The sequence below is a fragment of the Cyanistes caeruleus genome, chromosome 1 (assembly GCF_971803275.1).
Source record: "Cyanistes caeruleus chromosome 1, bCyaCae1.hap1.1, whole genome shotgun sequence".
Classification (NCBI taxonomy): Eukaryota; Metazoa; Chordata; class Aves; order Passeriformes; family Paridae; genus Cyanistes; species Cyanistes caeruleus.
The window spans coordinates 12,739,304-12,764,993 of NC_141701.1; the positions used below are offsets into that span (position 1 = coordinate 12,739,304).

The following is a 25,690-nucleotide window of genomic DNA, read 5'->3' on the forward strand; positions in this document are numbered from 1 at the left end:
TGTGGAATAAATCAGCTGAGGTCAGTGCTTTCAGACCAACACACGAAAGCAGATGTGTCTGAGGAAATTCAGTGCTGGCTCATTCCTCCTGTAGAAAGGATAAAGAAAAATCATCCTGGCATGTCAGGTTTGTTCCTTTGAAGGCAAAACAATTTAGGGTTGGTATCAAGATGGCAGGAACTGGAGGGAAAAAAAACAAACAACAGGCAACCCTGTCCAGACTGCCCTAAAATATCTGTTCAGGCTTTAGATGCTGAACAATAAAAGAGCCTCTGTGGCTCAAGTCTGCACTGAAGAGTAGTGAGGTGAAAGGCATCCTTCCTTGCTCTCTGCTTGTATGGTGGCTGAGCACTGCTGCTCTCCTCATGTCCCTTGCCACAGACATGCACACCAAGACCAGGGCAGCACAGGAAGAGAACCACTAATTATATGACCCACTGAAATGCTTCTGGATGGAATCCACACCTGATGTTTCAGAGGAAACAAAGCACAGCCTGAAACTTGTGAAAACAAAACTGCACAGAAAAAAGTCACTCAGATTTCATTCAGATTTGGAGAAATCAAGAAGGTGTTGGTAGAGAAAAAAAAAAAAAAAGTCCTTGGACAGCCCCATTTCAAGATGCAGGTACACATACACACAATGTGTACTAAGCTATATTAAACCAGCACATGCCATTGCTATTTCATTAGAGTGTAAATAGCATCAGGAAAGAAACACCTTTCAGCCTGGCCCTCCGCTTGCTTTCAGTCCCAAGTGATTCATAAGAAGGGCTGTCTGAAGATGCTCAGTAGCAGGTCAATCTTTCCCAGCAGGCAGAAGAGCTATAAATCAATTGCTTTAAAAGAAGAAAAAAAAAAAAAAAAAAAAAAAAAGAGAGAGAAAAAAAGGCAAGAAAAAAAAAGAAAAGCAAAAAACCCCTGAGGCTTGCTATGAAGAAGTAAAATTGGGGGGAAAAAAGAGGTAAGATGAAAAGAACCTGTAATCTCTTTAATGCAGCACTGAACTTCTTCTGAACAGAAAGCACAGAAATGATAAGAAAAGGAAAGAAAGGGAAAGAAGAAAGCAGCCCATTGACACTAGGTACAGATTTTTTTTTTAATGGGCATTAGGTCAGCAGGGCATTTTCCATCTGCCCTGCTTAAACCAGATGATGTTACAGGTGTGATTTTAATACAGCATTTATCCTGGTGGGACTGTAAGTTTGTTTTATGTGTGTGCACCTGGATATTTTGATGGGTTTTCCTGAAGGGAAGGGCAATTTGTAGGCAGATGATGAAAACAGCAGGTGCTGGGTTGCACCTCTACCGATTTTAGGGCTGCTTAGAAGACAGAGAGAAAGAAATCATCAGCAACAAAGGGCTATGAGGGCTTGGAGAAGAAGGGGAGAATGAAGAAGAAATAACTTTGCCCTCAGCCTCCTAAAGTCTGAGTTTACTCAAATGGCCACAAGGGCAGCCTTGCTGCTGTTGACTCCCACCAGGCAGGGGCAGCTTGCCTTTACCAGCAGAGCCCTGGTCATGGGCTCTGGGCTTTCTTCTCCCATGCATTCAAAATGCACAGGAACTGCAATAACTCTCAGTCCTGCCCAGTTTTTAGCCCAGCCTCCAGGCCTGCCCATCTCAACTCAGAATCCTGATCAAATGATAAAAACACATTTTTTCCTGTATTTTTGTTAGTCATTTGATGATTCATACTGATAAATGACATTGCAGTCTGCCTCCTTCAAGAAGTCTACATAAAAAAGAAAGATCATGATTCCACATTCTCCTTTTCTTTCAAATTCCAGAGTGCTTTTCCAATCTAATTCAATGAGGACCGTGCAAACTCACTGGAGCCTGCAAGAGTTCCCAGCTAGCTGCTTGACTAACACAGTGGAAGTTAAAGAAGATTAGTCAGAAGCTGAAGTCAATGTTTAAAACACAGATTACAGACAGATAGGTTTGGAAGTCAACTCAGAAAACCATACCCTATAACCTCAGTAATCTCTTAAATTTAATTACCACAGTTTTAGGATAGGTTGCCATGATTAGATGATACATTCTCTAAAGGTGTAGAAGATCCCTGGAGAACACCACCATTAGTGCCAGCATCAGTTCCCTACACACTTAACTACATGCAATGCCTTCTAGTTGCACATATCCTAAATAAACCCAAAACAAGTCCAGACTCTTTTTCTGCCCATTGATATGCATCAGTGGTATTACCCAAAATGGTCACCGCGTCAGGAGCCCTGAAGACTTAAAAAACATCTGGTGGACCTGAAGAACAAAGCAGAAAACTTCCACATCTGTGGGGAACCTCCATCACATGCAGTACAACTGTGTGCTACAATGGATGGTGCAGAGATTCACTTTGTCCTTGGCATGTGAGGCTGGGGTGGGAAAAAGAGACCCAATGAGAAGCTTAATCTTCACAAGTTACTGTAAGAACCACCAAGGAGTTAACAATTTCCAGCAGTTTCACTTTTCAAGGGGCAAGACAGAAATGGGGATACATTTTCAAAATTAATTTTATGATCCCTGAGGATTATATTCCAGGAAATTACTCTCCTATGTGAATATCATTACTGCATGACATTTTGGACACATTATCTCAAACTCTTTTTGGCACATCTGTCAGATGTGACTCACCATATTTTTAACAACATGCAACACTGGTTCAAATATAATTTACTAATACAACAAGGTAAGAAAACCTTTTTCTTATGCTTCAGATTACAGCTTAATTCAGAAATGCCTTCACACAGTACTCATACAATTAAAGATCTCCCATGTAGATTTCTGGAACTTTAAACAAGAAAAGAAAACACCCCCCCTCAAGACAGATAAAACTGCTTTACATAAATTAGAGAAAGACAAGATACAGTTTGCACTAAATCATCTCAATCCTAATAACTTCTCCAGCATTTTTGCATTATTCATGCTAAGTAATTTCTCTTTGGAGAAAGGATTTCTATGGAAGAAGATCAACAGCCCCACTCCTTGTCCCAAAGAGTTTACACACTATGTCCCTGCTAACATGGGAGTCAGGAGGACTATTAAATGTAAATTTAATTTTTAATTTAATTAAATTTAATTTAATTTTTTTTGAAGGTAAAAAAAAAGTGTTAAATATTGCTGTCTTCACCAGTCAATATACTTCAAAACTCTCTGCTAACACTATGGTAAAAATAGTAATTTTGAGCAGCAAGCTAGAGGTTCTACAATTGGTGGCTCAGGAGCAACAAGCAACACCAAGCATTACTATCTCTGACAATAGCCCCATGCAGGCAAATTTATTTTAGGGTTAAACCAAACTAATTTCAACTCATGCAGCCAGATAGATTTTGCTCAAACCCTTCAGGCAATGAGCTGAGTGTGCTTGTACCCTGCAGAGGGCAAAGAGCAAGTGGCAGCCAGCAGAATGACACCAACCCTTGCAAAGGGAGGAGCACCCTCCTGGACTTCCAGTGAAACATGGCTCACTTTGGGTCAGTTGCTGCTGTGCTGAAGGTGCACAGGGCAGTGGCACTCAGCCTCTGATGAGGAAGGTCTTGGAGAAGGGGATAAGGAGCAGCAGAGGAACACCAGGCACCTCCAGTAACCCACACAGGGAAGGATGCACAGACTGGCAGCATGCATGGATCTAGCCATGCTGTCAGCCACTTGTTGATCAAGAAAACAAAAAACCAGCCCAACAAACCAATAAAAAACCAACTCACCAAATACACTCACAGGAATACAAAGCCCTCCCACCCCCAGCTTCCAATTGCCTGGGATAAAATCCAGCCTTTGTAAAGTAGACACAACTTAATTCTCCTCTGTGTTCTGTACTCAAATCTCCAACATTATGTGGGTCTGTGCTGCCATCCCAGCTGAGGCTCCCACCAGCAGAAGAACCAGGGAAAGCCCCAGGACACACAGTGAGATCTTTAAAGAACACCCTGGCCAGCAAACAGGACAGCTGGCTCCTTGACTCAAGCAGATTTGGGAGTATCTAAAAAGGAAATTGCAGCTAATTACATGAACTCTTTGAACATCTCTGTTTCCTGTGAGGTGACCCAGGGTTGTCCTGCCTTTCAGAGCTCTTAAGGCTGAGTGTTTGAGGGAGAGCAGAGGCACAGAGCGCTGTCACACTTAATCCTGCTGGAGTCCTCTGGAAAGCGAACTGACAGCAACCAAGAAGGCTGCACAGAAGAGTGTGGTTTCTCCCAGAAAGAGACCTGGTGCTCCACAGTCGTGGAGATGACACAGAATGTGAGCACACTCAATACAGAGCCCAGGAGCCTCCACCTGAGCAGACACTACAGCAGGATCAAATGAGGCCACAAACATGCACTGCATGGGGCAAGAGCTGATGCATTTGAAATCTCATGTCTTGCAATATTCTGACATTTGAAAGCAATACAAAAGCAGCACGTATTAAAAGACAATTCAGTCAGCAGCCAGTTTGTATAACATCACCCTGGTGGCTCAGGGTGTTGAGAAGGGGTCTTGTAAGGAACAACTTCTGGAAAATTGCAGAGTTGATGCTGCACATTGCTCAAGGCTCATTATGATGATGTTAGCACCACTGAGTTTACTGATGTGTTTCAACAGCCAGGGAAAAGGACCTGAGCCCAGTGCTCCAGTCCCCTGACATATCCCAGAGCACAGCACACAGACTGAGGAGGAGAAGCCACACTTAACAGGTATCTATCCATGACTAGCCTCATAGGCTAGACCCTGATAGCCACAGCTATGTGTTTGCTGGCAGGCAAGTGAAGTGTGGCGGAAGACAGGTGCCAGAAGCAGGGACTGTGATTTGCAGGGGTAATTCACCAGCTGTACCTACCAGCTGCTTTGATGCGTTTTCATTTGCTAAGTGGGAAGCCCCAGTCACTGGCAGTGGCACAATAAGCCTCCTCACAGACCCAGCACCTCTGGGCAAGGAGAGTATGGATGCACAAGAAGAAGGAGGTGCTAGACAGGTATGGAGCCAAGCTTCCATGAGACTGAAGCAAACTAAGACACTAGAATGATCACATGGCTCTCCTTAACCCTGGGATGCCGCTGAGAGATGTAGCCTTGAAACTCTCCACCTTACAAATGAGATTTTTTTCATGTTTATTACTTTTGCAACTAGCTTATAAAACCCTCAAAATACCTTCTATTTGTTTTGCTATTTAAATGCTCTCTGGAGTCACTCCTCTATCAAGAGCAGCTAAATCACTGTTTCCTTCCCCTCTGCCACCACTTCAGCTTTTTGGAGGTCATCATCTCCCTTCTCTCCATTTATCCTGTCCCTGAGTGCACAGCTTCATGTGTACCAGATATATCACAACTGCAGAGTGCTGCTGGGGCCATCTCAGGGGCTGAGCACAGGGTTGTTTTTTTTCCTGGCTAGCTTCAGGCTTGAAGGACACACTGAAGCTATTCTCTGCTGGGAAAGGAGATGAGCACCACCATCCCCTTATGCTTGCCAATGCCACCACCAGGGTGGCATATCATATCACATGCCAGGAGATGCAAACCTGACCCCCAGCCTACTCTGTCTCCTTCCTATGTTCAAAACCACTCCTAGGAATCCCCAAAGGTGATGTAAGGTACAGCAGGCTCTGGAAGCTTTACACTGCTTTTAACACCAAGGGTGTACCTCTTGATTTCACTGGCAGTCAGGGCTAGCATGAGGCTAATGTATGCATCAGGAGTTTGTCCAAATGACACAATTACTTATACAGACTTGGCTGGAAAGAGATGTTCAGAGATGCTCATGACACGCACAAAATGCACCCTTCAGATTTTCACACACAGCAAAGGAAGGTGCTTTTGGATCTTCTCTTACAAAAAAGTGTCAGAGTTTCTACAGTAACAGATCAAAACTTACTGCTGCCACAGACAGCCCTACATGTTATGCCACTGCTGAAGAAATTTCTTTCCTTTTGATAACATGCAACAAAAGAAACTTATTCATAAAGAAGCAACACTTATTAATAAGGATGTGCTCCCTTCCACCCCATAGGCACATAAGGGCTGCTTCACACCTACTCACAAGTGCTTTCCCCTAGTGCCTGGGGAGCATTTTTAGAGGGCTGATCCTGGCTTATTGAAGTCCTCTGAAATTTTTCTACTGATTCCAGCAGTAGCAAGATCAAAGAAGAAAGCTGCTTCTTCTCTGCACTCCTCCAGTATCAGAGGGATGTCCTGTCCATGGGCACTCAGAGAGCTCTTTTAATGAAGGCAAAACCATTGGAGATGTTGAGGAATACATTCAGTGGAGCTGCAGATTTGAGCTTTGGATGGAGGGAGCTGGAGGCAAGAGCTGGCACGACCCTTTGCACAACAAAAAGCACAGAGAACCCTTGTGCAGCCAGATGACCTGATACTCAGAGAGACAACAGGAGCCATAAACTCAGCAGGAAGAGCCCAGACTTACATGCATATAGACTGTGGGGATGTAAAAGCCCAAGGATTCCTTGGTTTGAGGTCCCACCTCCAGAGGCATCAGTTCAAGCTGTTATTCTGTTATTGCATCATGATTATTTTAAGAATCCAGACATCTGAGACTCTGCTATGGGAAAGCCTGGATTGAGTTGGTAAGGAAGCCTGTCTGACTGTCAGGAGGCAAGAGGGGCACCCTCGGGCCACTGGACCCACCCGTGCTGAAAGGGCTTCGGTCCCAGCTCAGGTGCTGGGGGTGCAACCACCAAAGTGAATCCTGGATGGTCAGACTGGAAAATTTCCTGAATAGGAGAGCAAGGTCACATCAAGATGGGAATACACTGAATGCTTTATAGAAAAGCTTAAAAAAATAACCAGTTCCTCTTTGCATTCACATAGTATTTGACAGCTAATATACACTCACTATATACAATTACATATATAAGTTATATAAAACACATTTTAATCCAATATTAATAACAAAGATAATAAATGCAAGGCCATTCCCTGCCCTACCAGAGCTCAATTCTTCTCCTGTAGTAGGTGCTCTTTCCGAGCACTGCACCCCCTTCTCGCCCTTCCCTACACACTCACAGCAGCGTCTGAAATGCAGCTGTCCCAAGCACTGCGGGGTTTGATTCATCTGTTGCAAGCCTGGCTGGATTTCAGAGCGTGGCAAACACAGCGATAGTCTGGTTTGAGGCACGCAAGCAGAAGAGTGTACTTGGAGAACTGCAGACAGGAAACATGCCAGATTGTTTATACCTGAGTCATAACTAATGTTGACAATAAAAACTGAGTCAACTCAGAGACCACCACTGTGCTCAGTGCCTTTGGGATGTTCTACCCTAACGCCACTAACAGGGAAATTGGGACTAAGCACAAATTACCCATACAAGTATCACAGTTGTTTTGTGAAGCAGTTGGTAATGCAAAGCATTTGATACCCCCGCTGCATTTGCTGCATTAGGAGACAGGAGCACATTCTCCAACACACAAGCAGACTCACAGGTCCAAGTGCTCCTGCTTTCAAAACATCAGGCTCCTGATTTCCAACAGACATCTTCATGAGTGAGCAGTTACTAAGAAAATAACACTACCAAAAACTACCAATGATGGCAAAAAAAGAGGAAAGGTCTGGAACAGGTGGAGATGGAAATCTCATTGCAATTTTTGTCACTTCCAATCCCTATCCTTTCAATTCACTGAACTCTGTTCTATCTCTTGATTTTCTTGTTTACCAGGCAGAAATGGAAGTAGCAGTGTACCTTTTAAATCCACTGGGACCAGTGAAGAGGAAAGCTAGCAAAGCCTGGTCTAGCTTTAAGTGGAGGGAATGATGGTTTAAGTGAGGGGAGAAGACCCCATATGTTTGGTTATGTGGGGATTTGTGACAGATCACAGACTTCCAATGCAAAGTACGTACATGGATCCCAAACCATATTAAAAAAACCCATAACAAAATCCCATAAGCCTCAGGCTTCATTTTGGGGGAGTCCTTGTTACTGCAGTATCTCTGAGCACTCACTTGGGCAAGATGTGCCCTTCACTCCCATATAGGGCTTTCTGCCAGCCTGGATCCACCCTTATCCTCAGGGGTGGGAAAGTCAGACCTGAGTGCATGTCATACCTCTCCAGACTACATGCAAATTACTGTAAATTGAAAATCTGTATAGCACATTGCACCCATACAGGGAGGCTGAGTAGTTGATGCTGAGCTGAGGAGCTGACAGGTAAACTCACTCACAGCAGTCTGTGTTCACTGTGGAGCATTTATTTCCCCTTATAAATCACATCTCAGCTTTCTCAATACAACTCCCGTGCACATCTACCCAAACAGAAATACAGGCTCCTATCTTCTACTTTTCCCCCTCCTGATGATCCCAGTTTCCCTCCTTGTGAACAGCTTTCCAGACCTGCCACCCATCACAGCACTCAGGAGCACTGTGCATCAGGGACTCCCCCAGATCACTCAGCACCAGGTCTGCCTCACCACACAGACTCCTGGCACAGCCATCCCTCCCCAGCAGCCCACTGCTCACCTCTGCACCACCTCTGCTCAGGGACAGCAGAGCTGTCCTGACCTTCCCTGCTCTCCCATCTGCTGTACTGCCAGTATTTTCACTGTCAGCCACATCTCTCTCACCCATAACCTGGGGGCACTTATCTTAGCATGTAGCCCAAACAGGACTGCTGTTCTACAGCACTTTCTCGGTGTCCTTTGCAAAATTGAGCCATATGATGAAAATTTCAGGACAGAAATGTTATTTGTGTATCTTCCCGCAACAATTCTCATTTCAGCTACCTAACCCACTGCCTTTTGATATTCAAAAGCATCACTGCTCAGACCTCTACCTTTGCCAGCCACCATCAACCAAACCCTTCCCACCTCCTCCCAAGGAACAGTTCCGTAAGCTCCCCTTGGTCAGGGCATTTGGTTCAAACCCCTCAGCTCCCCTTGTCCCTCTGAGGTAGCCTGATCACATCTGTTAACTTAACAGTACTCACCTCCTCCACTCCACTGGTAATGCCAGCTTCATCCATCTGCTTGTCAGCTTCCCCCACAACAGCCCCTGCCTGTCCCCACCCCATGCTGCCCCTCCAGCATGGCAGGGCCTCCCACCATCCCACTGCAAAGCTGGTCCTGGCTCCAAGTCCCATGGAGACCATGAAAACACTAAAATTTGTTTTTTGTAGTGTCCTTGTTTGCAGAAAAGAAAAAGGATTCTTTCCCAGACCTCTCAGGGAGCAGCAGCTGAAACAGGTGGCTGCAAGCATGTGCTGCTCCATGGCTGTCATTATCCACCCAGAGACCCTGCTTCCATCACAGCTCCTGCCACATCCTGGGATCACCACTGGATTTGATGAGGTTGCCATCAGCTAGTAGAGGGGTTTAAAAAGACATCAAATAACTTAGCAAGAAGTATGGGATGCAACTCACAAGGATTTTTTGAAGAACTGCCTAACACACCCATACTACTTGCTGTATTACTGCAGCAATAATATTATCACTCTAATTTTGGTCATAACAACACACTTTCAGTGTAAATAGGAAGGAAAGCCTTAGTTCTCTTCCTGGCTTGCTAGAACAGTTTAGACAAATCTTTAGCACCGTAGTTTACATGCCTGGGGACTGGTTTTGCATATCCTTCTGAGTTGTTAAATCCCAGATGTCCAGCTGTGAGCAATAGCTGTGTAGCAGAGCTTACCTGTGCTGCTTTGGGCACCTGACACTGTGTGAACAGAGCAGTGCAATGAGCAAGGACATCCTGCAGCCTGGAACACTGTTACAGACCACCTACAGAAATTGTATAGGTCATCTTTGGTCAGGGTGGCATTCCTCCTGTCTTCTGTTTCCCCATCTAGTTTATGGCTCAGAGTTAAATGGGGAGAGACAGACAATTCTGAGGGCTATGCCTGTGACCTGCCTCAAACATCTAGCAGGGTGAAATATCTCTAGAAATGGTGCAGTCTTTCAACTGATGCTGGAAGTGGTTAGACAGCTACTATAGAATAACTGCTTAACTTACAGGCAGCTGGGGTGAAACAAATCCTAATCTATCTCTCCAGATTTACTTTCACTCATTTATAAAATGGGATAATAGCACCATCCCAGACTCTCAGGGTGAGAGGTTGAGCTCATGAATCCTCAGGTCTTGGCCAGGCACCACACCGATACATGATGGAGGTACACATAGCCTCAGACCCATCTGCAGAAGTCAAAACCCTTAACACCCTTCCCCTCCCCTCAGGAAATAAAGGTGTCACCTTCCAAATAAGGTTTCAATACAATATTAAGAATGTGATAGAGATGAAGTGTGCAATACTGAAGTTAATCACAGGAAAGAGGGGCTGGAAGGGAATCCCATGAGAGCGACACATTTATTTCATTATTATATCACAGACGACATTAAGCATCCACTGAGTCCCTCAAGGCAGAATTCTTGCATAAAAAGCATCCCCATTTACCAAGCATGATAGAACCTGCAACTGTTCTATAAATAAAGGTTATTTACAAAGAGCTGTTAAATATTTATTTTTCTCTGGAGACTGAGTTCTCTGTTCATTTGTCTCGTTGCAGAATCACTTGGTATCAGGGAGCAGAGGAGCTCACCTAAAAAAAGACTAGGAATCTGTCCAGAGCCTGATCCGGACACAGCACCAGCCTCCTCCACAAGCTGCTGAGGAAAAGCATCCAACCTGACACAGAGGGAACACGAAGCAAACAAAACAGGAATGATCTCATTCAGGAGGCAGAGGTAGAAGAAGGAACACCAGTGACACAGCAGCGATTAATAAATGCTATCACACTGCTTCATCCTTACAGGGCTGCCTTGGCACTGTACATTGAAAGAAGTGACAACCTTCAATTGTGAAGAGTAACTGCAGATTTGCATTACATTTGCTTTGTGTCTTAGGAACAAGAATACATTTCTCACAATCAATAAATCAATGATTTTTTACTTGGATTTTTTTTTTTTTTATATAATTTTTGAAGTTGACAGATCAGAGTGGGGGACACATGACACAGGCTCAACCAAAAAAAAATGTGGCTCTGGAATACACTTCATTGCTAACCCTTTGTAGTAGTAATTGTAATAGTTCTTACTCCAGCTTGCCAAAAGCTGAGTTTTAATTAAATATTAAAAAGCTATTTGTTAAAATAACGTTTCCATAGCAACTAGAGAAAGCTAAAATACCCTGGCGCTTCTGACTCACAGCATATTAATCAACCACCAGCTATTATATAATGAGCACCTCCCTGCAAGCACCAGCAGGAGCCACCGAATGCCTGAATCCAGAGCTGGACTCTGCTCTCTGTGTGCCTCCTGCCTGCTCCCAGCACAGGCAGGCCTGGGGAGTTACCTCAGCTCAGCCCAGGAATCACATGCCCAGATATTTTGGGGAAAGCCATGCTGGAGTCCCCAGGGTCAGTGGGTCCCTGTGGGGGCACAAAGGGGGGTGGCACTGGGCAAGGGGAAGCTGTGGCAAGGGCCACAAGGACGGCAGCTCCCCGTGTACCTGCAGTGGTGAGGGGCTGAGGTGGCTCCTTCCCACCAAGCCCCAACCACCTACCTCCAGTGCTTGTCTTGGAAATGCAGTGCTCATACCACATCTATTTCTGTAATTTATTTAAATTTTTTTTTATATTATTTTTTGTAGCAAGCACCTTCCTACTATTAGGCCAACTGTGCAAAACTGACGGAGTGATTAAATCTTGCAGGGACAAACAAGCTCTGCTGCTCAACCAGAAAAGCTTATTTTACAGATTAAAGAAACAAACCAAAACAAAGAACGACAAACAACTACCCCCTCAATCACATCTAATGCCCCCAAAAGATAAAAAATCCCTTTTATGCTCTATTCATGCTCCACAACAACAATGGCAGGCTCGGCCATCCAGCAGTTAAACTGCCTGACCTGTGGCTGCTGCTCCTGGCCCTCACTGCCAGCCTCTGGGAAGCTCTGCCCTGGGGACACAGCTCGTGTTAGAGGCAGTGGAATGTCTCCCTTTGCCTTGTCCATGAGGAGCATCATCCTATGGTCTGAAGTGATGGGAACAACTACAGAAGGGAGTTAAGCAATTGAGGCAAGAGCAGTATTACCTCAGGGGAAGAGTACTGGGAGGGAGAAGTGTAGCTACATTGGTCAGATGGAGTTGCAAACCACCTTCCACCTCCTCAGTGACTCAACTTTTTGCTTTTAAACCCCCTTCCTCCTTTTTCCCCAATAGAAAATAAATACCTAACCACACAGTTATTAACCAAAAGGAATGTGATGAATATTACAGCATCTGTATGCCAGCTTCGGTTTCCTGCTGTTTTGTTTGGGTGTCACACACTGTGGCTATGACAACCACAAGCAGTTATTGGACTGAGGTAATTTGTGACATCATACTTAATGGAAAAGGAAGAGGAGACAGTATCAAGAAGTATGGAGCAAGATCCCAAAGGACAACCACACTGGGGCTGCTGGAGAGCCAGGCAGAAGCAATCCCATCCTCACCAAAGCCCAGGCAGCCCTCGCCCTCAACTCTTAGGAAAACCTGCCCTGGGCTCTAATATGAACTGCAGATTTGCAGCTACATGAATGAAATCCTCTCACCCCTTCTCATCTTGGAACTGTAATGGAGGCTTTTGGCCAAGCCTCATCTTTCCTGACTAAATTTCGCCTGCTCTCCAACCAACTTCTCCTCCACAGCTTTATCCTTCAGTTATAATAGTATTTTCCCCCTTCTTAAAAATAAAACAGTCTGTCCAAAATTTCCAGAGTCACCTGATCAAGCACTGGGAGAATGAGCGTTGATTTTGTGAGGAGTGCACTGTTTAGAGAGGTGGCTTTGCTGGTGACAAGTACAAGTGACAGTTTCAGGGCTGCCACAGATACAGCCCAATCTCTTGCCCCATGTAAGAGCAAGGAGACAGCACCACTGCTGCATTTGGCAAAGCAGTTTCTGTACGTAGTTCTGGCATCCCTAAGACACACTGTTGTGATTTTCTCTGCAGAAAATGTTTGCAAATTCACTACTCAAACTCTAAAAAACAAAAATAACCTCAAACACATCTAAATCTCATCTGATAAGAGAACAGTTTACTGCAACAAGTATGTATTTTTTAAGTTATACATCCAGAAGCCTTGACATAAGCGAGTTAATTTTTCCAAGCTACTTTTGCCCAAAGGACAGCTTCTCTGTCCTTCCTGCTCCACTGCCAGACCTGCTGTGTCTTTGCAGTCCAACACTGCAGCCTGCCCTGGGCACCCTGTGATCACCAACCTGTCCTGACACAGGGCATCCTGGGGTGGGAGAGCAGCCACACAATCGTGTGCCAGCTGAGGATGCTTGTCCCCAAGCACATACAACCTGAAGGAGCCCCTCCCCTGCATCCTCCCAGGGCTTGGTTCCCTTCCAAGAGATGGCTCTGCCTTGCAGAGAACAAAACTCCATCAGGTGAATTTTGCCCATTATAAAGTAAGTATTGCTTTTAAATAGCAGGACAGGGATGCTGCCTTACAAAGGGATGGTGAATTAGAGGCTAATAGGCAAAGCAATCACCACTCACAGCTTGCTCATAAATGTCCAGGCCCACTGGAAGTGGCAGGAGCTTCCCAAACCATCACTTTCCCTGACAGCTCATATAACACTGTGTGTCAGCTCTTGGTCTAGGCCCCTCTGCAAGGATGTCAGTCAGAGCCACCCCAGCCACTGCTGACACCCACACTGCCACCCCTCACAGGGGACAGGCACCTCTGGAGCAGCCACTGGCAAGCTTCAGCTGCTGGTGGTCAAATGGAGAAAGGGTTTTTGCAGGGCAATACAAGAGGACAGAGAGAGCAGACATAAAAGAGCCACATTTTTCTAGCTCTGGGTTTTCCTGATCTTCTGAGCAGGAGGTAAGTTTCTCAGTCAGCATGGTCCCACTGCAGCCATCTCATGCTCCCCAGTTCCTGTCACGCAGCCAGAGCATGAGAACACAGGTAAATGGGAACTTCCAGTCTCCTTTCATTGCTGAGCTGTGACTGTATCTTGCTGCAGTCATTTCAGAGCCACCTGAGACCATACACCAGTTGCCTGGGGAGCTTCCAAGGCAGCTACTCTTGGCTTTATCTCTTAACACAGCTGCAATACATCAGAGGCACCTGTGGACTACATGCCTGTATCAGCAGTGCTGTTTTACTCTGATTTAATGACATAGACATCTACCTGGGACCAGCAAGTCCCCCTCTGAAGAGAAGGAGCATTGCCCAAGTTCAACCCCTCTGTGGAACCAATCACCACAGCGGTGCATTAGGATGTAGATTCATTAGGTCCTGAGAAAATGATTCCCAGATTTCAACACTGCCTACCTAACAGAAAAACAATCAAGTTTTGATTTTGAGATGAGCAAGGAGCTTTTCTAGGATGTGGATATACTTTGAGAGACACAATATATACACGTGGTATACTTCTGCTGAATTTTGTTCACTTAAATTGGTATCTATTCATCACTCTGAAGCCAACATAGTTGTTAAAAGCAGAGGCCAGAGCCCACCCTGTGCAATGCTTTGTAAGTGACTCACAAAAAACAAGCCCCCCAGCAGGGTGGGTGTGACAATTAGCAGGTCTTGTGTGACAGTCTAAATACCAAGGAGATAGAAGAAACCATTTGTGATTCGAAGGAAGAATAAGAACCATGGACCTTACTGAGGGAGATCAATACCTTTTTTCTTCAGTAACTGCACTCATTGCCAGCAGCCTTCCCAAAAGGCTGAAAGAAGGATTCAATTTTTCTGCTTACCAGTTTCTGAATGCTTGATAGGTGGTTATTAGGGAATTTTCACCATACCTTTACCAAACATGGATGAACTCAGTTTTTCTCCTTTAACAAAACCAACCCTTTCTTTTTTAAGCTGATTTTAATTTGGGATTTAATTCCACTCTATCCCAAATAGATTTTGGTTGTTTTAACAGAAAACAGGCTTAAGCCACTGAAATGAAAACTGAAACAAAACTCTGCTGATGTCCAGGTAACCAGAGATTGCCATCACCACAGAACAGGGAAAAAACAGGACAGGAGTTGACCTGATTATAAAATCCTCAAAAAACACCCTTATTCAGGCCCTCTGCTAATAAAATTTACTTACAGAAAGCAATGAAGCCCAGAGCAACAGCATCCAAATTTGAGCCATTATCCAGCCTCACAGCAGAGTAACTCAGGAGCCCACACTGTGGCCGGTACACAGACAAAGGCTTGAACCAGGACTTCCTGAGGTTCTTTAGCACAGCACTGTCTGGCCCACCTGGAGAGCTGCAGACTAGCCATAGCTGCTGGGAAATCCCAGCCTGTACCCTTTGCAATGCACAGGAAAAGGCTGTAGGGCAGCTGCTCTTCAAATATATACTTTCAGGTTTGTTGTTTTTTGGTTTTTTTTTTAATATATACACATATATATATATATATATATATATATATATATATATATATAAAAAGAAGCTCCTGGCTAAGCTGCTTCTAAGCTGCTTTGAAACAAATGTTCAGGTATCTCTTGTGATATAAAACTTCCTTTAAAGTGATTTTATCACATGAGTGAAGACCCAAATATTGGATAGTTTCCTATTCTGATGACAAGATGGGGTGCTGTCCATACATACAAAAACAATCTCACAGCCAAGCTGTGCTTTTTTCCCTTGCAAAAGATGCAAACTCACTTTCCAAGGAATGCCTCAGCTCTTCAGCAAGATTCTGTCTTTCCATAGCTGGTAAAGCCTGGAAACAACAAACAAGCTTCAGATGGTGCTAATGGTCCATTCTGCTGACCATATTCTCAGTTAAATGCATTCATGTGGTTTATATCTGTAGTGAGATAATTATTCAGCCTATGTGGTAATACAATGGTAACTTTATTTTGTGGGTTGCAGAGAGGTGCCAAAGGCACTCAACTGGTTCCAAAAGACTGGATTTGCTTGCTGTAAACATTTCTTGAAATGTCTTTAAAAAAAATAAATTACAAGATTCTCCTTCTCTTTAGGCAAGCTAGGATGTCTCATGTAAAGGAAAATGGAAAGAAAAGGCTACTCACAACACTTGATTTCTTACATCCTGGGAATCTCTCAGAAGGTGAGCAGTACTTCTGATACCTACAAAAGTGGAAAAAAACATGTAAGTCAGGGAGAAAAATAAAATAGAAGAAAATAGCAGTCACCTGTTCCCCTTAAAGACTGGTAATTTAGTTTTTTTCACCAGCACCAGGAATGCCAGCAGGAATTCCAGCAATTCCCTTTTCCACTGACCACTACTGACAAGCAATTTGAAAGATTTGGTCCTATAGCCCTTTTACAGTAACATGATGAATCTTGGGAGCCTCTTGGGGGGGGGGGCAGAAATCCACATTTCTTAGGCCAGGCAGACAGTGAAGAGCACTCACACTGATGTCCTAAGATACCACCACCATGGTTTGCACTAGAAATACCCACAAAACATCTGCTGCAGCTGTCATGTTCCAGAATAAACTCTTTATCTATTGGGAACTTCTACAAAATACCATCAAAATTGTCCTTTGCCTCCTTAAAAGGTCTCAACTGCTTTCCTCTTCTCCCCCCACTGGAAAAACAGGAGAGGAAGGTTTAGCTTCAACAGCTGCAAGAGCAGAACTGAACAGAAAAATATTCCCCTTTGGCACTGGCTGTATACACATCTAAAAAAACACTGTGCCTGCAGGTCTGCAAGAAAGGCTAAAGAGAATAAACAGCCAAGGGACTGCTCTGAGTAAAAGAAATACAAACAGAAAACCACCCCACAAGCCCCCCAGGAAATGAGGCAGAAGCTTATTGATTGCTTTAGCAGGACTGTGAGCACAACCTGCACTTCCAGCTCAAGCTGAAGTATTTGGGTTTGAAACTCCAGACTCCTCTTATCTGGCCTGAGGAAGGTCAGCTGACAAACCCAAAAGAAATCACTTGGAGTCTTTTGCTGCTTCCCAGCAGGTTAGCTTGATATTTTTTGGGATCTTTTCAAAGGAATATATGACTTGATTTCCTGAAAGAGCACACTGGCTACTGGAGGAGCTGGGAAGCCAGAAGCTATTACACAACCATAACCATATTTTAAGAGCTTAGGCTAGAAAAAGCTGCATGTTTATTCACAGATAAAAGGGAAACTGCTTCCCGCTTTGCTCCATCTAAGAGTAAGGCAAAAAAATGCTAGTTTCACTGAATTGTAAAAGTGAAATAAAACACATGGGATAGCTGCAGATTTTGTGCTATTTATACCTCCAGCACTTTGGGACCCAGCAGGCCACCTTCTGCTGCACTTCCTCCCTCTTTCGGGTCAAATTCTTCATTCTCACATGGTAGGCTTAGGATGAAGCTGTTTCTGTATTTAATGGGTTTACTCCAGTTATATTTTACTAAAACTGCTATCTGAAATCCTGCTTTTTCAGTGCTGTGTCCAACACACAAAAGCATGTGTTTTGCCAGCAGAACTAAATCCAAACCTATGAATAAAACACTTCTAAAGAACAACAAAATCACCTACAATGTAACACAGCCCTGTCCTTCCATGATCTCAAACCTCTGCTTAGAATGTTAAGTAAAATAAATATATATGTGCATGGTGCTGTTGCTTCTTGGGACTGTATACTGACCATCATAATTTTTGGTACTTCTCCTAAAGACCCAGCTGGTGAAGCTTCTGCAAGGATCTTCTCCACTTTTGGAAACATAAAGCAGAAGGAAATCCTCAGGGTTATTACATCCAATCCCTTGCTGTTGTAATTGTACTGCATGATCCTCTTCAGAAAGTATGCAAAAAGTTTCTACCCCTTGTGGCTATGAGAATATGATTTGGGTTTAATATAACAGCTCAGAAACAAGTTGGTAATATATGTGTATGTATATATATATATATATACACACACATACATATTTCAGATCTTTCAAACTATTTCACAGTTCTGGGAGATCTGCTACTGCTTTTGAATGCTTAAGAGTTAGGCAGCAGTGAATTGAAGGAGTCACAAACATGTTTCATATAGAAACATCAACTTTTTTCAACAGGTAGGTAATTACTATTGAAAACTCTTGCCTGAGTTTGTTTGTCTTGAGCATCCCTGCCGTAGGCAGCTCTTGAACAGCCTCCCATGGGGACATGCTTATTCCAAGGCAGCACAAGGCAGGAGAAGCAGCTTTCCTTGCCATGAAAACACCACTTCCCTGAAATGCATTGCAATGTTGGGATTGGGCAAATTCACAGCAGACCTCCCCTCTGCACAGGAGACATTCCTACAGCCATCATCATTTCACCCACATGGGCTGTGCCACACCAACACCCACAGAGTAATGGACAGGAGCTGGGGAGATCTGTATCTGCTGCCTCCCATACGTGGTGTCATGGTGAGTACACGTACAGAACAGTTAATGGTGCTTTCTGAGTTACCACACACCTCCTGGTGAACAAGAATTGCCTGTTTGTGTGTTTACGTGGCCCACAGCATGCAGTGAATAACTCCAGCTATCCCAGCCAATCTTCATTCTCTGCACACTGAGCAGGAGACTCAGCCACCAGCTGCTTCATCATTCTAGATTCTTTCCAAAAAAACATCTCATGGCAAAACAAAACAAAATAAACAAAAAGGCTTTTACGTACTTTATAAACAGCAGCACTCCACATGGTTTCTGCAACCCAAACACTAAAGCACAAACCACCTGAAAATGGGATTATTTTGCTTTATTCACCATGGAGTTTTTTACAAAAAAGAGAGATTTTCGAGATTTCTTCAGAGAGCTAAAAGGTAAATCTCAAGCTGCTGTTAAAACAGGGAAGAAAAATAATGGTACGTTTTAGATGCTTGACAGAAAAGTTCCTTTGAGACTCTCTCAACCTACAGAAACTATCAATTTTGCAAAAGCATATTTTATAGAGAGAAACTGCATTGTAAGCCCTGAAAGCACTTGCTTTCCTAGGCTATGCTTGAGATGAAGGAAAATAAACCACACACTCCTCCTGACTTCTTTTCCTGAAGATGCCAGTTTGGTGGTTTAAATCCTGGGGTCAGCTGAAAGCATCCCCATGGAGCAGGTCATGCCAGCTCCCACAGCACTGCTGATCCATCAAATGGCCTGACTGCCCCAATGCCCCAAATTGGTGGTACAGGCAACAGGTCAGGAAGAACTTCCTTCACCAAGCTAACGTGCCCAGGATGTTGCTTTCCTTTGCTGCTGGCTCAGCAAGGCAGGAATACAGCAAGCCCAGGATGCAGGGTGGGGCGCTGGCAGACACACACCATGTCCCTGCTCCTCACTCCCTGGTGTTTGTATCATACTAGGCATTTATTAACTTTTCAGTGTAGCTTACACCTATATTTCCCTAAAAAACACCATGATCAAAATTACCACCTTAGCGCTCTGAATTACTTCTAACAGCAGTCTAGAAATGCCTTCTATCAAATTAAATATGCACAGCTGTGTTGGAAATGGGGGGTTTGCAGCCTCTCAACTGCAGACTGTTATTATAGCATGATTAGCAGATACAAATGTTCTTGAAAGTCATCTGTCTCCACACACTGAAAATCACAGTTATCCCAACAGATCCCAAGAGCCCAAACAGCTCCTGGCTGCTGGTCCAGTCCTCGTTAAACATTCACCAAGCCTAGCAGACCACAGCACCATGGACTAACATGCTCATGAACATCCTTGCCTTCGACACCTTTTTGTAAAGCTATTAAAAATAACCCATTCCTCCCTCCATTCCTACAACAGACAGAATACAACTGAAAGTTTACATCAAAACCCTAAACATGCGGTGAAAAAGCCACTAAAAACCTCTAAAGTGCTCTGAGGTCTCTAAGTGCACACACACTGTGTGGACAGTGATGCTTGGACAGACCATGGGGTATCTCCCACAGCACTCCATCCCCAGAGGTCTTATCCCTGTCCTGCTCAGCATCAGCTGTCCTTCTCCAGCCTTTTGAACAAAGCTTAAAGAGAGGGGTATTTCCACCCCAGAGCAGCTGCTGCTGGCAGCTCCTGAGCTCCCCTGGAAAACCACTGGTGCTGACCTGGAAAACACGGAGGAGGCCCCTGCCAAGAGTCATCTTCTCCACCTCATTAGTGTGACAACCACTCGCACAAGACCCTTATCCACGCTGCACACTTTTCAGGGATCTGTGAGCAGAAGCTGTCCCAGACAGTCAAGCCAAGGCTCCACTCTGCTGCAGATCTCCAGACTTAGCTTCCTCCAGGAAAATTTCTATAAACTACAGGAAAAGACCAAATCCCTCTTTGCAATGCTTTTGTCATATTACGAGCTGCTTTTGAAAATATTAAGATAAAATAATAAGAGAAAATAACAAAATAAAGAGTAAATAAGATCTAAAACCAAATCAGCTGCCAAAAAAAAAAAAAAAAAAAAAAAAAAGGAAAAAAAAGAATAGGAAAAATCCCATTGTTTTAGCACATTTACACATCGTCCAAGATCGTGCAGCATCGTCCCAGAAACGATTCCTCCTCTCTCAGAGGTTTAGAAGATTTCAGAAAGCATGTTCTCTGCCAGGTTGAAACTGATATCCCTCTAGGGAGAAGCAGGAGCATGATACTCCAGGGAAGTGGATGAGCCAGGCAGGCTGGGCAGCCACCAAAGCCACCTTTGCCTGACTGCCACCCCCAGGGGACTGCTCCAACTCCTCGGGCACAGGCAGCTCAGGGCCAGCTTGTGTCCATCCATGTTGCTGGCAGCAGCTGCAGTTGGCCTTGGCTACAAGGTGAGACAGGGGCTGGCAAGGGTCCTGGCCTGGCTTCCCTGGCACTGGACAGACAGACAGACAGTGATCCTGCCACTGCTCACCTCAGTGCTCTCTTGAAAAATTTGCAAATGAAAAACAACACTAACTCCAGAGCCCCAACATGGGAAGATGCCACCCATTTCTTCACAGAGGTCCTACAGCCTTTCTGCACTTCACTTTGCAGCACTAAGTCTAGTTCATTGGGAACTAGAGCACTGAACCAGAATGAAAGAGAATGGGAAAGCATTGCTCAAAGCAGATTATATTTACTTTTCAACACATCCCCCAGTTGCAGATGTCAGCACAGAGAAAGGTATATTAGTTTCTTTCCTATCTCCTTAACTGTTCCTAACTCCCTTCAACAAATCAAAGTGTTTTCTTGAAGGGTGAGAAATCTCAGTCTCATACTATTTTAAATTGGCAGCAAGGGGTTTAGAGCAAGGAGAAGAACATTTGATCGTGTAAGAAAATTCAGCCGGAGAGTGATGTCCTGTAGGGTTCTTGCTAAGAGTAAGTTTGTTGTTAATTTATTTGGCTTTTAGTAACGTTAAACTATTTCACATTATTCCTCTTAACCCTTGCATTTCTGACTGTCACCCTCTGGTTAGTTACCTACATGCCCATAGTAATAAAGGTGTTGGAAAACAGTTGTCAGACCCCTCCTCTGCAAGGGCTATGACTGAGAACTGTTTTCCAGCACAGTGATTGCTGCACTGTTGTTGGACACTTTTTCTGCCCAACATATGCACAGCAATAATTTTTTAAACAACCAAGCTGTGGACTGTTAACTTGCTAATTAATTTTCAACACCATGGGATGTCCCCTTATATAATCACAGAATCATTTATGTTGGATAGAACCTTTATGCCAAGTCAACCACTAAACCACTTTCCTAAGTATCACATCTACATGTTTTTAAGTACCTCCAGGGATGGGAACTTCACTGGACAGCCTGTTTCAGCGCCTCACCACCCTTTCTGTGAAAAACTGTTTGCTAATATCCCATCTAAATCTCCCCTGGTACAACTTGAGGCCACTTCCTCTGATCCTATCACTTGTTACGTGGGAGAAGAGACCAAACCCCACCTGGCTCCTTTCAGCCTCCTTTCAGGGAGTTGTAGAGAGGGTAAGGTCTCCCCTGAGCCTCCTTTTCTCCAGGCTAAACACCTCCAGATCACTCAGCTGCTCCTCATCACATCTGTGCTCCAGACCCTCCCCAGCTCTGTTGCCCTTCTCTGGACACACTCCAGCCCCTCAGTGTCCTTCTTGTAGTGAGGGGCCCAGAACTGGACACAGCACTCGAGGTGTGACCTCACCAGCACAGGGGGTCAATCTCTGCCTTGGTCCTGCTGGCCACACTGTTCCTGATCCAGGCCAGGATGCCATTGGCCTTCTTGGCCAGCTGGGCACACACTGCCTCATGTTCAGCCACTGTTGACCAGCACCCCCAGGGCCTTTTCCTCTGGGCAACCTTCCAGCCACTCTTCCTCACGCCTGTAGTGTTGCAGTCTCTGTTAGATCCACCCAGGTGTCATCCAAATTTGATGGAGATACATCATGTAAGCTGTACACTGGGGACAGAGCCAAAAATCACACACTCCTTCCACTACCCACCAAATACCCAAGCTCATAACAACAGCAGTGTTAAGAATAGGAAAAACCAAAGAGAGAACTGAACACAACAGAAAAACATGCTACCATACACCAGTCCCCACGGTAAATGGATCTGCCAATTTGGGAAGGATAGGGGTCATCATCCGAGGCTGTCTGTAAGAGCAGGCAGGTGAGGAAAGTGCTGTGAGCAGCAACCCATCAGCACAGCTTCACATATGGATGATGCCAGACTGCAGCCAGAAACATCACCAGCTATTGCCACTGTTTAGATCCACTGTCGGAGTGACACAGTTCAAGGCCTCCCAGTATGACTGTTAGGTCTGGCCTGGTCTCTCCAGTTTCAGCCTGATTTCCTCACCACATGACAGAGCCCAGCAGCAATCACTCTTTTCCCTTGCTCTTTATTAATTCCCTCTTTTGTTTTCCTCAACCCTCAAGCTGAAAAGAAAAAAACAAACAAACAAACAAAAGGGAAAAAAACAAGACTGATCAAGACCAGACAATGACTACATTTTGCTGCCATAAAAATAAATACAAGAGGATGGGGTTTCCCTTTCCCAGCTGTTTAGATCATGCCTACTTTTGGCTGAAAGCACCGATGTGTTTGCAAATTCCGCCGAACACGGCAGCCATCGGCGCAAAAGTCGTGTAAGAAATGAAATGAGCACAGAATATAAACATAAAGCAGAAGATCACTTTGCTCCTCCCAAGTAATTGTGTCTGTGCTTCATTTGCTCATGAAGAGCAGCACTGTTAGGTGTTACTGAGTTTCTCGTTTTTAGTAAGAGAGTCCATGTCCCTATACCTGGGAAGTTCAGTGAGAGGTACCTGGGTCAGCTACAAGTAAACAGAGCCACAAACAGGCTGCAGGAAAGGTTGCCCAGAGTCCCTTATATGTTGCTATACATTCCTGCTTGGTCCTGAGCTTCAGCTGCTCTCATCACTGTGAACTCCTGGAGCTCCTGTTTGATGGGAGCATCTCCCAGGGCAGGCTCCTGCCTGCTGCACTTCTCCCAGCTGCACAGCCCCAGCCCTGTCATTTCAATTTCCCCATGCTCCAGTAAATGGAGCCAACAGGGGAAAGTCTGCTTACACCAGGCCTTAAAAAAAGTGACTGACCCCAAGGACTGGGAAGGGTGGTAGAAATCCCCATAAAGAACTTGCTTTTGTGGCCTTTTCTCCCTATCCTGGGGATAGACAACACAGCCCGGGCAATTAATCTGCTTATTCTGTTAAGAATCAGTAACTTTGGGCCCATCCTTCCCCTCCAGCTAGACTTTAACTTTTAAGGCCAAGAATACAAAGGGCTGGAACAAAACCCTCCTACAGCCTGTCAGTCTTGCTGTCCCACAAATTTATCCTATCAATTTATCACCTTCACTGTACTTATGTCTGTATTGAACAGTAATTTGTTATGTGTCTGGGTACACAGCCCTGAACAGCCTGGGATGTCTTTGGAAACCAAAGCAACAGAGGCTCACTGAATGTGTGATTCCTTCAGATCTAAGTGCTGTACTGAAATAAATTTAAGGTTTGGCTCTGCCTTAGTTTGCAAAGTGGGCCCATGGGAATCTCATGAGGTTTAACACGATCAAGTGCAAGGTTCTGCAACCCCCAGTATCAATCCAGGCCAGGGGATGAACAGGCTGAGAGTAGCCCTGCTGAGACTTGGGGGTGCTGCTGGATGAGACACTGCTGGACATGTTCCAGCAATGTGTGTTTGCAACCCAGGAAGACAAAACATCCTGGGTTGCATCAAAAGCCCTGTGGGCAGCAGGTTCAGGGGAGTAATTCTGCCATTCTACTCTGCTTTGGTGAGACCCTAGCTGTGTCCAGCTCTGGAGCCCTCGACACAGAGAGGACATCAAACTGTTCAAGTGAGTCCAGAGGATGTCACAAAGATGCTAAGAAGGATAGAGCACCTCTCCAGTGAGGAAAGGATGAGAGAATTGGGATTGTTCAGCCTGGAGAAGGGGAGGCTTCTGGGTGACTGAAGTGGGAGCTGTCCCTGCCCACGGCAGGGGAGGTGGAACGAGATGATCTTTAAGGTCCCTTCCAACCCAAATCCTTCTATGATTTTACTGGAATATATCTGGAGCACCAGATACTTTTTACAGGTTTCTTCCTGATTCAGGATTGAGGATATAATTACATTTCTGAGAGAGAACCTTGCTACTACTTGAATACACCTTTACCACTCACTCCAGCAGAAGCAGGTTTGAACCAAGGAGATAAAGTGCAATTCACATCTTGCTGTGAAGACTGTTGAGGAGAAATGTACTTTCACCTTTTAAAAATCAGACAAAATCAGATTTCATACAAAATTTATCTTATCCTTCCACATAACCAGCAACATGACATTAAATTTCTTCTGTCTCATGATATATTTAATGAGGGGGAGAAAACCAGACAAGCGCACACCCCTTTCTCCAGTACTCCTTGTTATTCTTCCAGAACAATTCTTCAAAGCTACTGAGATCACTGTATGTTACCTCCTTTTTGAAGGATCAGATACATTGCATCAAAAAGCATGCAGGAAAAGTTCTAGGGCATGAAACCAATTTTTGCGCACTTTTATCTGGGTCAGCTTTTCTATTGATTCTGCAAATACTGTATCATTTTTTTTAAAGTTAAGGGGTTTTTTAGTTTAAAAAGAAGAAAAAGAGAACATCAGAACTTAAGTCAAACATCCATCTGAGCCAAGGACTGGTTTTGGTGGGTGACTCCAAATCAAAAAGATAGATTTTTTTATAATAAAATCCATCTAACAGTGAAAGGGCATCTGGATCAACTTCTAAATTCAGTAAATGCCCTCTTCCCATACTGTGTCTGTTTTCATTAATACCATTAATACCATCTTTGCTGTTAGGTGTACAAAACTTAACAACAGCTGACAACATCTAAGAAAGCTAACATGAAACAAACACATCAAAACTACTCAGACACATGTTTTAGCATTAATTCCTCCCTTCCTTTCTCTGCTCCTTTGCCAAGTTTTCCTCCATGGTTATGAACTATTTGGCACAGCCTCCAGCTTTGCTCTGTGTTGTTTCATCAACTGATGTGCATCTTGAGGTGCTCTGAAATAAAAATAATAAATAAGAACTGGCCTCAGGTAACATCCTGTATTAGGGGGAGATGACTTAGTGCAGACATCCTGAAGATCTTGTATCAGCTTCATATGTAGACACACATGGCAGCTGGAGAAAGGACCCTTCTTGGAGGATTCCTACCAAGAGGTGACAGTTTGTATGGACAGTATGGACAGCTCAGAAAATTTGCTTACAACTTTGGATGACAGCAGAAAAAATAAACAAAATAGTTGGAAAGAAATAAATAAAATAATATAAAAATAAAATAATTGGAAATTCCAATTAGGTTGGTGAAAATAAAGAGCTAATGAACTGCCTCTCAAGCACTT

At 44.3% G+C, this 25,690-nt stretch overlaps 1 protein-coding gene across 27 annotated transcripts in view; it reads right to left on the minus strand.

Moving 5' to 3' along the window:
- The window catches only part of ZHX2 (zinc fingers and homeoboxes 2), a 74,935-nt gene that overhangs the window by 26,421 nt on the left and 22,824 nt on the right, over positions 1–25,690 (minus strand). For 6 of the 27 annotated variants that reach the window (XM_086882847.1, XM_086881929.1, XM_086882133.1 and 3 more), the window contains exons 2-3: positions 15,958–16,015; positions 15,587–15,644 (exon numbers count right to left, since the gene is read on the minus strand). The gene's annotated coding sequence lies outside the window, so the exon portion shown is untranslated. Of the gene's footprint in view, positions 1–15,586; positions 15,645–15,957; positions 16,016–16,736; positions 16,764–17,520; positions 19,573–19,932; positions 21,948–25,690 lie in introns of those variants that run through there. The other 21 variants (XM_086883195.1, XM_086883108.1, XM_086883382.1 and 18 more) reach the window with 15 other exon arrangements.